The sequence below is a fragment of the Phoxinus phoxinus genome (genome assembly GCF_949152265.1).
Source record: "Phoxinus phoxinus genome assembly, chromosome: 8".
NCBI classification, from domain to species: Eukaryota; Metazoa; Chordata; class Actinopteri; order Cypriniformes; family Leuciscidae; genus Phoxinus; species Phoxinus phoxinus.
The window spans coordinates 16,918,172-16,931,145 of record NC_136883.1 but is presented as its reverse complement, the minus strand read 5'-3'; positions in this window follow the sequence as shown (position 1 = coordinate 16,931,145).

Sequence of the window (12,974 nt, the reverse complement as noted above, 5' to 3'; positions counted from 1 at the left end):
AATGCAACTGGCTTAATTCAATATTTGCACTTTTATACACACAATTAATATGGATGATTGATTGTCAATGCAGCCAATGGCCTCATTGGGTAAGGACATGGGTCAAGTCAAGCAGAGGCAGAATAGAGTCACGCTAGTATGACAGAGTCTTATTTAATCAAGCCATTAAAAGTCATTAAATTGTAAAACTGTGAATATTTAAATAATAAAATGTAATACTGTGATACCTGTCTAATAAATTATGCCTCTTTTTGGTCCAAACAGCCATTTGTCAGAGATTACCTTCAACTATTCATTCCAATAAATTAGCATAACTAACCCTTAGGGTAGTTGTTCTCAACGGGGGCATTCAGAGAACAACGGGGGGCGTTGGAAGCAAGCGGGTAATCCATCAGTCGGAAACTGATGCTTCCCCGGGGGCCGCCATTGTAGCAGACCATCACCTGCTGTTAGCATTCCATTGACTCCCGTTCATTTTGGCATCACTTTGACAGCGAATAACTTTACATCTGAGGCATCCAAAGACTCCATTTGTCCATTATTTATTTATAAGGAAACACGACGATGTATAGAAGGCTCCATTACTTTGTATCTTACGTTATGGCCCTGTAGAAGCCGTTTTTTGTAAAAATAGGCTAACGATTGCGTCATAACCACTCGAATCTCTGTCGCACAGTCGAGAAATTACCATATAGACAGGCGGAGAAGCTCGCAAGCAATCGGGGGGACACGTGGAGACATAAAGTCAGATAAAGTCAAGTCAATTCATCTTCATTTATATAGTGCTTTTAACAATGTAGATTGTTTCAAAGTGGCTTTACAGTAATAAACAGATAATTTAAGGTAACAGAGATTGTTTTGGCTTTATAGCGGTTCTTGAATAAATATATTTTCCAGCTAAAGTTAGTTTTGATTGATTCACTTCCGTCGCAACGATCATTAGTAGAATTAGAGGCCGCCAAGACGACATCGTTCTCTCTACACAGACTTTAAGCGCGAACCTGTAAGAAACGCTGATGGCGCTCACGTGTGCATCTAGAATTAATTCTATAGTTATGGGCATTTGAATATATGTGTGCAGGTTAGTAATTCCCTACAAACCAAGCCTCAAGCCTGCATACTGTACTTGTCTGGCCTTAAAATTTTGATATAGAATTGTATCACTTCGGGGTAGATACGCAAAAACGAAATTATCCTGACAACGCTTTATCTGTAGAGTGGTAAAGGGAACCTTCACAGGGGAGAGACTAGTGGCACTTCAGGACTGCGTTGTCATCGAGTCCAGGCGAAGGTCCTTCGTCAGATCTGGATACGGCCTGGTTTCGGCAGGCTGTGGGAAAACCTCGGGATAAACAAAGACACTAAAATTAGCGAAGATGCCATTCTTCTTATGATGTAACGAGTAAATCAGAATTTATGGAAGGTGTTCCCAGTTCCGGCTGACCTAATCCATGCAGCCTAACATTGAATTATAGAAGTCTATCATGTATGATGTGAATGCTAAATCAAAGAGATGTGTCTTTAATCTAGCTTTGAACTGACAGAGTGAGTCTGCTTCCCGGACAATGGTAGGAAGACTGTTCCAAAGTTTTGGTGCTAGAGAGGAAAAGGATCTACCGCCAGCAGTCGATTTTGATATTCTATGTATTACCAACTGGCCGGAATTTTGAGATTGCAATAGACGTGAAGGACTATAATGCATTAAGAGCTCACTCAAGTACTGGGGAGCTAAACCATTCAGTGCTTTGTAAGTGATCAGCAATATTTAAAAATGTATACGATGTTTAATAGGGAGCCAATGCAGTGTTGACAGAACCGGGCTAATATTATATCGTCATACTTCCTAGGTCTGGTAAGAACTCTAGCTGCTGCGTTTTGGACCAGCTGAAGTTTGTTTATTAAGAGTGCAGGGCAACCACCCATAATAGCATTACAATAATCTAGCCTTGATGTCATGAACGCATGAACTAATTGTTCTGCATTTTTCATTGAGAGCATATGACGCAATTTAGATATATTTTTAAGATGAAAAAATGCGGTTTTACAGATACTAGACACATGACTTTCAAATGAAAGCTTGGTATCAAAGAGCACACCCAGGTTCCTAACCGACGACGAAGATTTGACAGAGCAGCCATCAAGTGTTAGACAGTATTCTAGATTATTACATGAGAAAGTATTTTGTCCAATAATTAGAATGTCTGTTTTTTTCAGAATTAAGTAGTAGGAAGTTTTTTTTATATATCAGCTATGCATACCGTTCATTTTGTGAATTGGTAAGTTTCGTCTGGGTGTGAAGAAATATAGAGATGCGTATCATCAGAATAACAGTGAAAACTAATGCCATGCTTCCTAATGATATCTCCCAAGGGTAACATGTACAGAGTGAACAGCAACGGTCCTAATACTGAGCCTTGTGGTACACTATACTGAACTTGTGATCGATAAGAGATCTCTTCATTTACTGCTACAAACTGATGATGGTCAGATAAGTATGATTATAATAAGCATATAAGCATAATTTTCGAGTCTATTTAAAAGAATGCTGTGGTCGATAGTGTCAAATGCAGCACTAAGATCGAGTAACACTAATAGAGAGATACAATCACGATCGGATGATAAAAGCTAATCATTTGTGACTCTAATGAGAGCTGTCTCAGTTCTATAGTACAGTCTAAATCCTGATAGAAAATACTCGTAGATATAACTTCTTTCTAAAAAGGAACATAGTTGTGAGGATACTGCCTTTTCTAGTATCTTTGACAGAAAAGGTAGATTTGAGATCGGCCTGTAATTGACTAATTCTGTAGGATCAAGTTGTGTTTTTTTTTACAAGCGGTTTAATCATAGCCAGCTTGACTTTTTGGTATGTATCCTAATGACAAAGATGAATTAATGATATTAAGAAGAGGATCTATGACCTCTGGAAGCATCTCTTTCAGTAGCTTAGTCGGTATAGGGTTTAACATACATGTTGTGGATTTAGATGATTTAACGAGTTTAGAAAATTCTTCCTCTCCTATAATTCATTACATTTATATAGCGCTTTTCTGGACACTCAAAGCGCTTTACATAGAAGGGGGGAATCTCCTCAACCACCACCAATGTGCAGCATCCACCTGGATGATGCGACGGCAGCCATATTGCGCCAGAACGCCCACCACATACCAGCTTACTGGTGGAGAGGAGACAGTGATGAAGCCAATTAGTATATATAGGAGGATGATTAGGAGGCCATGATGGACAAAGGCCACTGGGCAAATTTGGCCAGGATGCCGGGGTTACACCCCTACTCTTTCGAAAGACATCCTGGAATTTTTAATGACCACAGAGAGTCAGGACCTCGGTTTAACGTCTCATCTGAAGGACGGGTAATGAATAGTAATGAATGAATCAAATTTATCCTTAGGGAGACAACAATGGACTCCCTGATACAATACTGTAGTAGACAGTTGCATAGTTATTATTTTCTCCCTGATGTTATCAATCTTATAAGTGAAGAAGTTCATAAAGTCATTATTGCAGTGCTGCTTGAAAACTTCTGAGCTTGAAGCTTTATTTTTCATTAGTTTAGCCACTGTTTCAAATAAATACCTAGGGTTTTGTTTATTTATAGGGTTGAAAAATAAGCAGATCTAGCAGATTTTAAGGTATCTCTACATGCAATCGAGCTCTCTATCCATGAAATGCGAAATACCTCTAGTTTTGTTACCTTCCAGTTGCGCTCCATTTTTCTGCCTGCTCTCTTAAGGGCCCGAGTGTGCTCGTTGTACCACGGCGTTGGACTATTTTCTTTAATCTTCTTTAAGCTCAACGGAGCAACTGTCTAAAGTACTGGAAAAGAGAGAGTTAAAAGTTTATGTCACAATATCAAGTTCTTCTAAGCTATCTGGGATGCTGAGATGATTAAACTGATCAGGAAGATTATTAATAAAGCAATCTTTAATGGCAGAGGTTTAACATATTTGTAACACGGAGTCGTATCAACATTCATGCCATGCGATAATATTAGATCTAGAGTATGATTACGACAATGAGTAGGTCCTGACACGTGTTGTCTAACTCCGATAGAGTTAAGAATATCTTTAAATGCCAATCCCAATGCATCTTTTTCGTTATCTACATGTATATTAAAATCACCAACAATAAGGGCTTTATCTGCAGCCAGTATTAACTCTGATAGAAAATTATTTGATAAAGTCTGTATGGTGCCCTGGTGGCCTGTATACAGTAGCCAGCACAAATCTCAAACGTGATTTATCATTTACACAAGATATTGTTATATTAAGCACCCACACTTCAAAATAATTATATTTGAAACTAGACTTCTTAGTAATTCTGAAGATATTACTATAAATTACAGCAACTCCTCCCTCTTTGCCTTTCAGACGAGGTTCATGTTTATAACCGTAACCTTGTGGGGTGGACTTATTTAGGGGGCTTTCACACTGGACTCGTTTGCTGCGGTCCGAGCCCGAGCGTGATTGTTCCCGGCGCCCCCCTCAGTGTTTGTCTGGTTTCACAGTCAACTTTATTCTATCGAACCCTGTTGCGTTTGCGTGCATATATTATGTCATTGCAAACGTACACAGCGCATGATTGAAACAGAACGTGAGTCAATATATTGTGTTTTTTATTAATTCGGTGCTATTATGCGGAGCTGAGTGAACAACACAGGTTTACTGTGCGTGTGTCGCATAAGGTGGGCTTTTGCTGCTTGCAAACATACTCTTTTGAGGAGACAGTGGATTTACAAATTTGTTGCCCTGATTTCACGCGCAATGCGCGAATACACTGCAAGCTCACTCTCGCTCATATCCAAGGTAATTCATCAACACTATCATCACTTACATATGTTTTATTTAACTGAATACATCATAATAAGCTAAAACGCATGCGCAGGTCACCTTACTTCCTGAACAAGTGCACACCCGAGTCCGTGTTGCTTTCACATACACGCGAACCGTGGCACGGTGCGGGAGCAACCGAACTCAGACCATCTTCTCCAGGTAGTCTCGGGTTCTGTACCTCAGTGCGCACCCGGGTCCGCATGACAACGTTCACATTAGCGATTTCCACCCCCCAGGTGACCATCGTTACCACCCGATTGGGAGGCAGAATGGTCACTGGGAGGATGGATCCAGGCTTAGCCTCAAAGATCCGCGAAAGCGCATCAGGCTTACCATTCTTGGACCCCGGATGGTAAGAGATGTTAAAATTGAACCGACCTAAAAACAGTGCCCAGCGAGCCTGTCGGGAATTAAGCCGCTTAGCATTGCGGATGTACTCTAAGTTCTTATGATCGGTCCAAACTATAAAAGGGACCTCCGCGCCCTCTAACCAGTGGCGCCACTCCTCCAGCACCAACTTAACAGCCAGTAACTCTCTATTCCCGATGTTGTAATTCCGTTCCCAGGTGGTTAAACGATGAGAAAAAAAATTGCGCAGGGATCTACTCTGTCATCCGAAGGTGACCTCTGAGACAAAATCACCCCCGCTCCCACCTTTGACGCATCCACCTCCACAACGAAATGACGAGACGGATTGGGAGTAGCAAGGATGGGAGCCAAAACAAAGCGACTCTTTTAAGTTTGAAAATGCAGAAACATTTTCGAATGGAGGTGAGATCCGTCAGAGGAAGGGCGACCTGGCTGAAATTCCAAATGAACCACCTGTAAAAATTGGCAAACCCCAGAAATCGCTGGACCGCTCTATGACTATCTGGGGTAGGCCAATCAGCAACCGCTTTTACCTTGGTGGGATCCATTCGGATTCCTTCGGGTGAAAGAATAAATCCCAGGAATGGAACCGACCATGAGTGAAACTCGCACTTCTCGACCTTGGCGAATAAACTATTCTCAAGCAGGCGTTGAAGCACTCGTCTGACGTGTTGGACATGGTCGCGCTCGTTCTGGGAGAAGATCAGGATGTCGTCGAGGTAAACAAATACGAACCGGTCGACCATGTCTCTGAGCACATCATTGACGAGTGCCTGGAAGACCGCCGGGGAGTTAGAAAGTCCAAAAGGCATAAATAAATACTCAAAGTACCCCGTGGGGGTGTTGAAGGCAGTCTTCCATTTGTCCCCCTCCCTAATCCAAACTAGGTGATAAGCATTGCGAAGACCCAACTTCGTAAAAAGTCACCCCCTGCAAGAGCTCGAAGGCCGATGACATCAACGGGCAAATTATAACGATTCTTTATCGTGAAGTCATTCAAGCCCCGATAATCTATACAGGGACGGAGCGATCCATCCTTCTTCCCCACGAAGAAGAACCCCGCCCCAGCTGGAGAGGAAGAGGGCCTTATAATGCCAGCTACCTGAGAATCATTGATACTTCTCCATGGCCTCCCTCTCAGGCCCGGAAAGAGAGTAAAGGCGCCCCCTAGGTGGAGAAGTGCCAGGCAACAGATCTATTGCACTTGTCGTACGGGTGTTGCGGAGGAAGAGATGAAGCTCGAGACTTACTGAAAACAGTTTTCAAGTCATGGTAAGCCTCCGGTACATTCGCCAGGCTCACCGGCTCCTCCTGAAACACAGAACAGGACATAAAACGAGAAAACGCAGGACCCAAACATTGAGATAAACAAAAAGGACTCTGTGGTGAGCAGGACGAGGTCGAGGCACGTGAGCAAGCGGCGCAGTCTCGTATCTCTCACGGAAGAGCGGAAGCATAAAAGGAGGAGCGGCGACAGTGTTATTTCTGTTTTGTGTGGCCAGCAGCTCACGTGCCTCGACCTCGTCCTGCTCGCCACAGACTCCATGCCAGAACAGAATTAAGAGCCCAGTCAATGTGAAGGTTATGTTTACACAGTAAAGGGTAGATTTAAGTAAAGAAAAAAAAAATTTAAAGAAAAAAAAACGACATTTAAATAAAGAAAAAAACCAATTTGAAATTAAGAAAAACTAAATTTAGATAAATAAAAAACACAATTTAAATAAAAAACAATTTAAATAAAGAAAAACGCATTTTAACTAAAGAAAAAAATAAATTTAAATAAAGAAAAAACTAAATTTAAATAGATTATTTATAAAAAGATTTTGGTCAAACCGCCCAGCACTACTTGTTACATCATAAAAAAAATGGCATCTACGCCAATGATAATCTTTCTGCTTATTCCAAGGTTCACTGTAATCAGCTGGATCCAGGCCGGATCCAGACCAGACGGACAGTGTTGTGTGTAACGCGTTACAAAGTACAGTAGCATAACTACTTTTTCGGGTAAAAAGTAGTGTAACGCGCTACTACTGAAAATTTGTTAACGAAACCTATTTACTTTTACAATTCGTCACGACGTTACTTTTCCCAGGAACAGATTTGACAGTGACACTGTCTTCTCAGCTGCGCGATTGCAATAGTCACAAGCTCCACACGGTCTACGTGACAGGCTGGAAGCAGAGCAGTCAATTCACTCCGCAAACCAAAAGTAATACTACCCACCGGATGAAAACGGGTTAGCATTTAAAACACCAAATATTAAGGATTGGCATATCAAGCAAAAATAATATTCGATGATTGTTCGAAAATCGTACCTCTCCCCCACATGCTCACCGGTAAAACGGCGTTCACTCAAATCCCGCTCCGACATTACATTTATCTGTACTGTAGTCTAATAGGCCTACGTGTTGTAGCCTAGTTATTAAAGAAAACCATTTAGTTTCATATTTATGTTTAAATAAAATAATTTTTTTTAATTTAATCTATGTCGATTATATGAAAAGTGAAAAGCATGAGTAAGATTATAAGATGCGCGATCGGGAGACAAATGGAGTGGGCAGCCATGGTTTTGACCACTTCATTAACCCCCTGGGGTCGGCAATCACGCCGGCATGTTTTTTTTACATAGCAGCTAAATAAACTTAAAATACTCCGTCAAATATGGTCATACAGACTTAATAAATATGAAAAAATAATCTGTGAGATGTCTACTTTTGTATGTGTTGTGCTTTTGTAAAAAGCACAACACATAAAATAAAAACGTTGTGCTTTTGTAAAATAAAGAAATTAAACAGGGTGTGCTTTCTGTCTCTCCGTCTCGTGAACTTTTTTTTTCTTGAGCACGTCTCTAAACATAAACAAAACTCAGCGAATACTTGTCACACATTTGTGAGCTCTATATATTTATAATCATTTAAGTGTGTAGTTTTAAATGATCTGATTCAAAACGAAAACAAATATTCTCTGTTTAAGTAATTTGTATAAAACCAACAAGATATCCAAGTTCTCTAATCCTTCCTCATTAGTTTTAATGTGACCACACCCACACGCGCAAAACATATAGAGATGCAAATCGTCCACGCGTCGCGCGACCGCGCCCATTACATCAACAACACAGCGCCGCCAAAATTCATCAGTCCTGCAGTCGTCGAGTTTGGAAGACATGCTGTGAGATTATTGGATTTACCGAAGAAGAAGAACGCGATTTGAAGACAAGAAAGATTTTAAGGTAAGAAATAATTCTGAATTATATTAGTTAGTATTGTTGCATAAACTTCACATTGCAGTCGAACTGTTGCTCGATGCTTCAGTGAATGTTCTCAGTCGCGGCATTGAACATTTTATCTTATTATGTAGGTAGCCAATGTGCCTGATGCTTTCACTTGATGCAACGTTCGTTTTTGTGATTAAAATACATGTAAAATATTACCATAACATCTGTCTTCCTGTGTGCGGAAATTTGTTTATGTAGCCGTGACAACGAGACACGTGCATGCGCGCCAAGAGCCTTGTTGCTCTGCGCGCTGATGCGCTCATCTGTTGACATTTCCGAATAATTTCCACACAAACAAACGTACATGTGTAATTAGTATGAGAAAAATATATATTTATGCCTATCGGACGCGGGCCGGGCTCGGACAGAAAAATCCGCAAAACGCCCCAAACATAGGCTTCATGTTTTTACTCCAATCTCATTTCATAACGTCATATCGATGTAACGTCATATCGATGTAAACATTTGAAGTAACATATGATAATAAATATATTTTTCTCTAGTGTAGTGTTACTGAAGTGTTCCTTTTTAACGATGCCTACTATTGTTATTATTTTATGCAGTCCTGTACGTATGCCTGGTGTTCATTTTTTATATATATATATATATGTATATATATGTGTGTGTGTGATTGTATATATGTGTGTGTGTGTATTTTATAAATTTTAAAAAGCAATTTTAACCAGAACAAATCTAAAATGTATTCCCAAAATCGTGCAGCCCTAGTTTCTCTTGATATCAGCATGTTCACAGGTTTTTTTTTTAATTTTTTTTTTTAGGTATAGTCCTGCTGACTTCAACACGAGCAGAACATGGTAAAGTGAAAAATCAAACATCTGGGAAATTACAGGTATGTACTATGTTTCAGGAATGGCACAAAGGTGTGTGACTGGTTAAGTCTCTGTCTTTAGTTCAGTGTGTTAAATAATGTGCTTTTTTGCCATTTGTTGTGTATCTTTGGATTATGTTGTGTTGTAAATAAATCCAAACAATCAAAAAGTTCCTATGTTCCTCTTAGGCCCTGAGAGCTCCTAATAGGGCCATTATGGGAGGCTCTTTGTCTCTCTCAGGTGTGAAACACTCAATATTCATGAGTGGTTAACGCCTACTCGCATAAAGCTTTCTTACACAAGTCATGTCATACAAATTTTAAATCAATATATTGTCTGTTCTGAATGAGTAGTCAAGGTGATTTTCACATAGTTTTGGAGCAAATATTCTAGGCTACGTGATACAATTTTCAAAAGTCTTGTGAATAAATAATCAGTTTGGGTTTCATAACCTCATTTCAGTGACTTTTTTTTGTCATTTTCACAAACCACGCATAAATGTTATCATCTCAAATCTACAAACTTTTACATACATGCTGCTGACATATTATTGTAGCAGAGTTTGTGCTGAATGCAGTGAAATAAGATTTTAGCCATGAAAATGTCACAAGTAACAGAAATAAGCACAATTATCAGAGCATGTCAGAACACCTCCAGGACCCAGAAAACCCCTCAGACCCCAGAGGGTTAAGTCTGTTTTTGTAGATAGCCTTTCTTTAAAGTGAATTTCGTTTTGTATTAATTGTATCTTAATTTTAATCAATGTTTCATCAACCAATTGCCTGTATTTAATAAATAAAAAGTAGCCTAAATATAGCAGGCTATATAACTTCCCCAACACTGCAGACGGAGGACCTGCACCTAGACACGACCACAAAGCATCCCTAAAATGTCAGCAGAGATTTTGTCAACTAGACTCTCCCCTGTGAAGGCCTCATCGACACGACAGCCATCTGCACTCATCCTCAACAAACCCGACTCCGATCTTCAACCAGATGGAACTGGATAATATTCTGATTGTTCCAATCCAATCTGACTATTTATATATATATATATATATATATATATATATATATATATATATATAGTAATTGCACAAGATGTTACCACCTGCTGTGCATTGCACCTCCTCCAGTGCCCATGGGTCAGCTGCAGGGTCATCAGCCAGAAACCACCATTCACCGACGTTTCGCTCCTTTAATCTCTGCAATGCCCTCAACGCAAGTCTCCAGCACATCTTATCAGGCTGTAAGATCGCTCTCTCACAGGGACGCTACAGACGCCAGGAACGTCTCCCTGTCACCCCCTGCAGCTGATAGCTGTTCTCCCTGCAGCTGTAATCTGGGGTTAGATGCTCTTCTCCCAACACCTATCTTTCCTCCTCAGCCAGAGCCAAAAGCTACCTTTCTCTGCCTCCTCTGCCAGATCCTTTGTTGCCCTCCTTAGCCTCCCTCCGGTCACTCCTACTTCCCTCGAGAGGCGTATGGTTGACAACCCAAGGAAACCTCGGCATCCGACCTCCACTGGGTAGATAGTCGTCTTCCAGCCAGCCTCCCGGCACTCAGCAGCGAGCTCTGAATACTTGGCCTTCTTCCTTTCGAAGGTGGCCTCGATCCCCTCCTCCAGTGGTACAGTAAGCTCAATGAGGTGCATCGATCTTGCCTTGGTTGTCCACACCACTATGTCTGGCCGGAGGGATGTGGTGGTTATTTCCGTGGGGAACCGGAGCTGCCTGTCCAGGTCAACCCTCATGTTCCACTTCTGGTTGGGGAGAAGGGCTTTGTTGTTTCTCTTGATCTGGTGCTTCTCCTTACCCCTCCTTCCGAACCAAAGATGGTGGAGTCCTCTGCTGATGGTGGTTGTTTGCTACCCTGTCGACACTCCTCCAGTACTTCAGCTAGTTTTCTCAGGACCTGATCGTGGCGCCATCTGTAGCGTCCCTGTGAGAGAGCGATCTTACAGCCTGATAAGATGTGCTGGAGACTTGCGTTGGGGGCATTGCAGAGTACACAATATTCTTCATTCCCAAACCACTGGTGGAGGTTCCGAGGGCAGGGAAGCGTGTCGTAGGTTGAACGAATGAGGAAGCTAAGTCTTGCCTGTGGGATCTTCCACACGTCTGACCAACTGATGTTCCGGTTCATGATTCCCTCCCAGGTTGTCCAGCTTCCTTGTCGACCCTGCGACACGGCCTTGATTTTGTAGCGATCTTCCTCCATCCTCGTCACCTCTGCTACCACCATCTCCTTCCTTTGCTTGCGATTAGCCTTGGACCAAAAGCGTGGCGTCTCTTCCCATCCTAGCCCTGCTCTTCCTGCCTAAACTCTGCCCATGATCTCCCGGTGTTGTAGCCGACCGACAGCTTGATCGACCTCGGTTTGGGCATTCCACTTGCAGCCAGTAGGAACCTTTGCATTTGCATTCCTTACTGACTCGTCTGTGGACTCCCTCAGCTCGAGAACCAACCTGGTCTTTTCTTGCATGTAGCCCAACTGTATGGACTGCAGTGGCAGCTGCAGCATATTTATATATATATATATAAATTAACTAAATTAATAACTTTTTTAAAACAAAAATGAAACATCACTGAACTTATTCAAAGGGCACCTATTATGCAATAGGTGTTTGAACATAAATGTTCAAAACTTTTACATGGTGTTTGAACATAAATCTGTGTTGGCAGTGTGTGTACACAACCACCCTATAATGATAAAAATCCAACCAGTGTTTTTTTTTTTTTATCCCCATAAATCATAAGCACTGTCTCAGAACGAGCTGTTCTCAGAATCAATGCAATGTGACGTAGAATTGCACAAGCCCCGTCCACGACTGTTGATTGACACTGCAGTTTGAACATAGACCCGGCCTGAGTGAGCTGGAGCAGTTGTAGAATGTCTCCGAAAGCGATTGAGGTGTTGTGTTTTTTGAAGGTTAGAATAAACATAGCAGTTTTCATTTACTCTCGTTGTTACTGGAGGATTGATCAGTACAACTGCTCTCGTGATCCAGCTTACAGTCTCCGGAGCGACAGGACTAACGGTACTGATCACGGTAGAAATGAAAGTAAGAGCGAGCACTTTATGACAGCTCCAGCTCATCGAGTCGTTTTACAGATACAGTTTACCAGTTTATAAAGCACCCACTGAAACGGTGTGTATATGTAAGGCTGGTGCCAGTTCGTCTGAAGCGCCCCCTAGATGAAACCAAAGGCTCACTTGGGAATTAACACTTGAACTGAATCTCGCATATGCAACAGGACACAGCTCACACCACACACACACCCACACACACCATCTCTCCCTTCAACTATATGTGTTTGGTCTCATTTAAAGTCAATCTTAATACACTTTATTTTACGTAGCTTATCCCTGTGTAATATTATGTAATTTCAATGTAATTAGGAAACTACTACAGTACATGTATTCAAGGGCGTGGTAGTGGGGGGAAAAGTGGACCTGACAACCCAGGGCCCCGTCTATGGAGAGGGCCCTTTGAAATCCCATAATTATTTTTTTTTTTTACCTAATTCGAATTAATTGGGCCCTCCAATTGATGTCATTATTCGTTTCAAAATATATTGATAACACCAACTGAGAGAATGAGAAACGTTAACGAGGCATTTTAATTGTTTATTAATAAACTGTTGTTTTC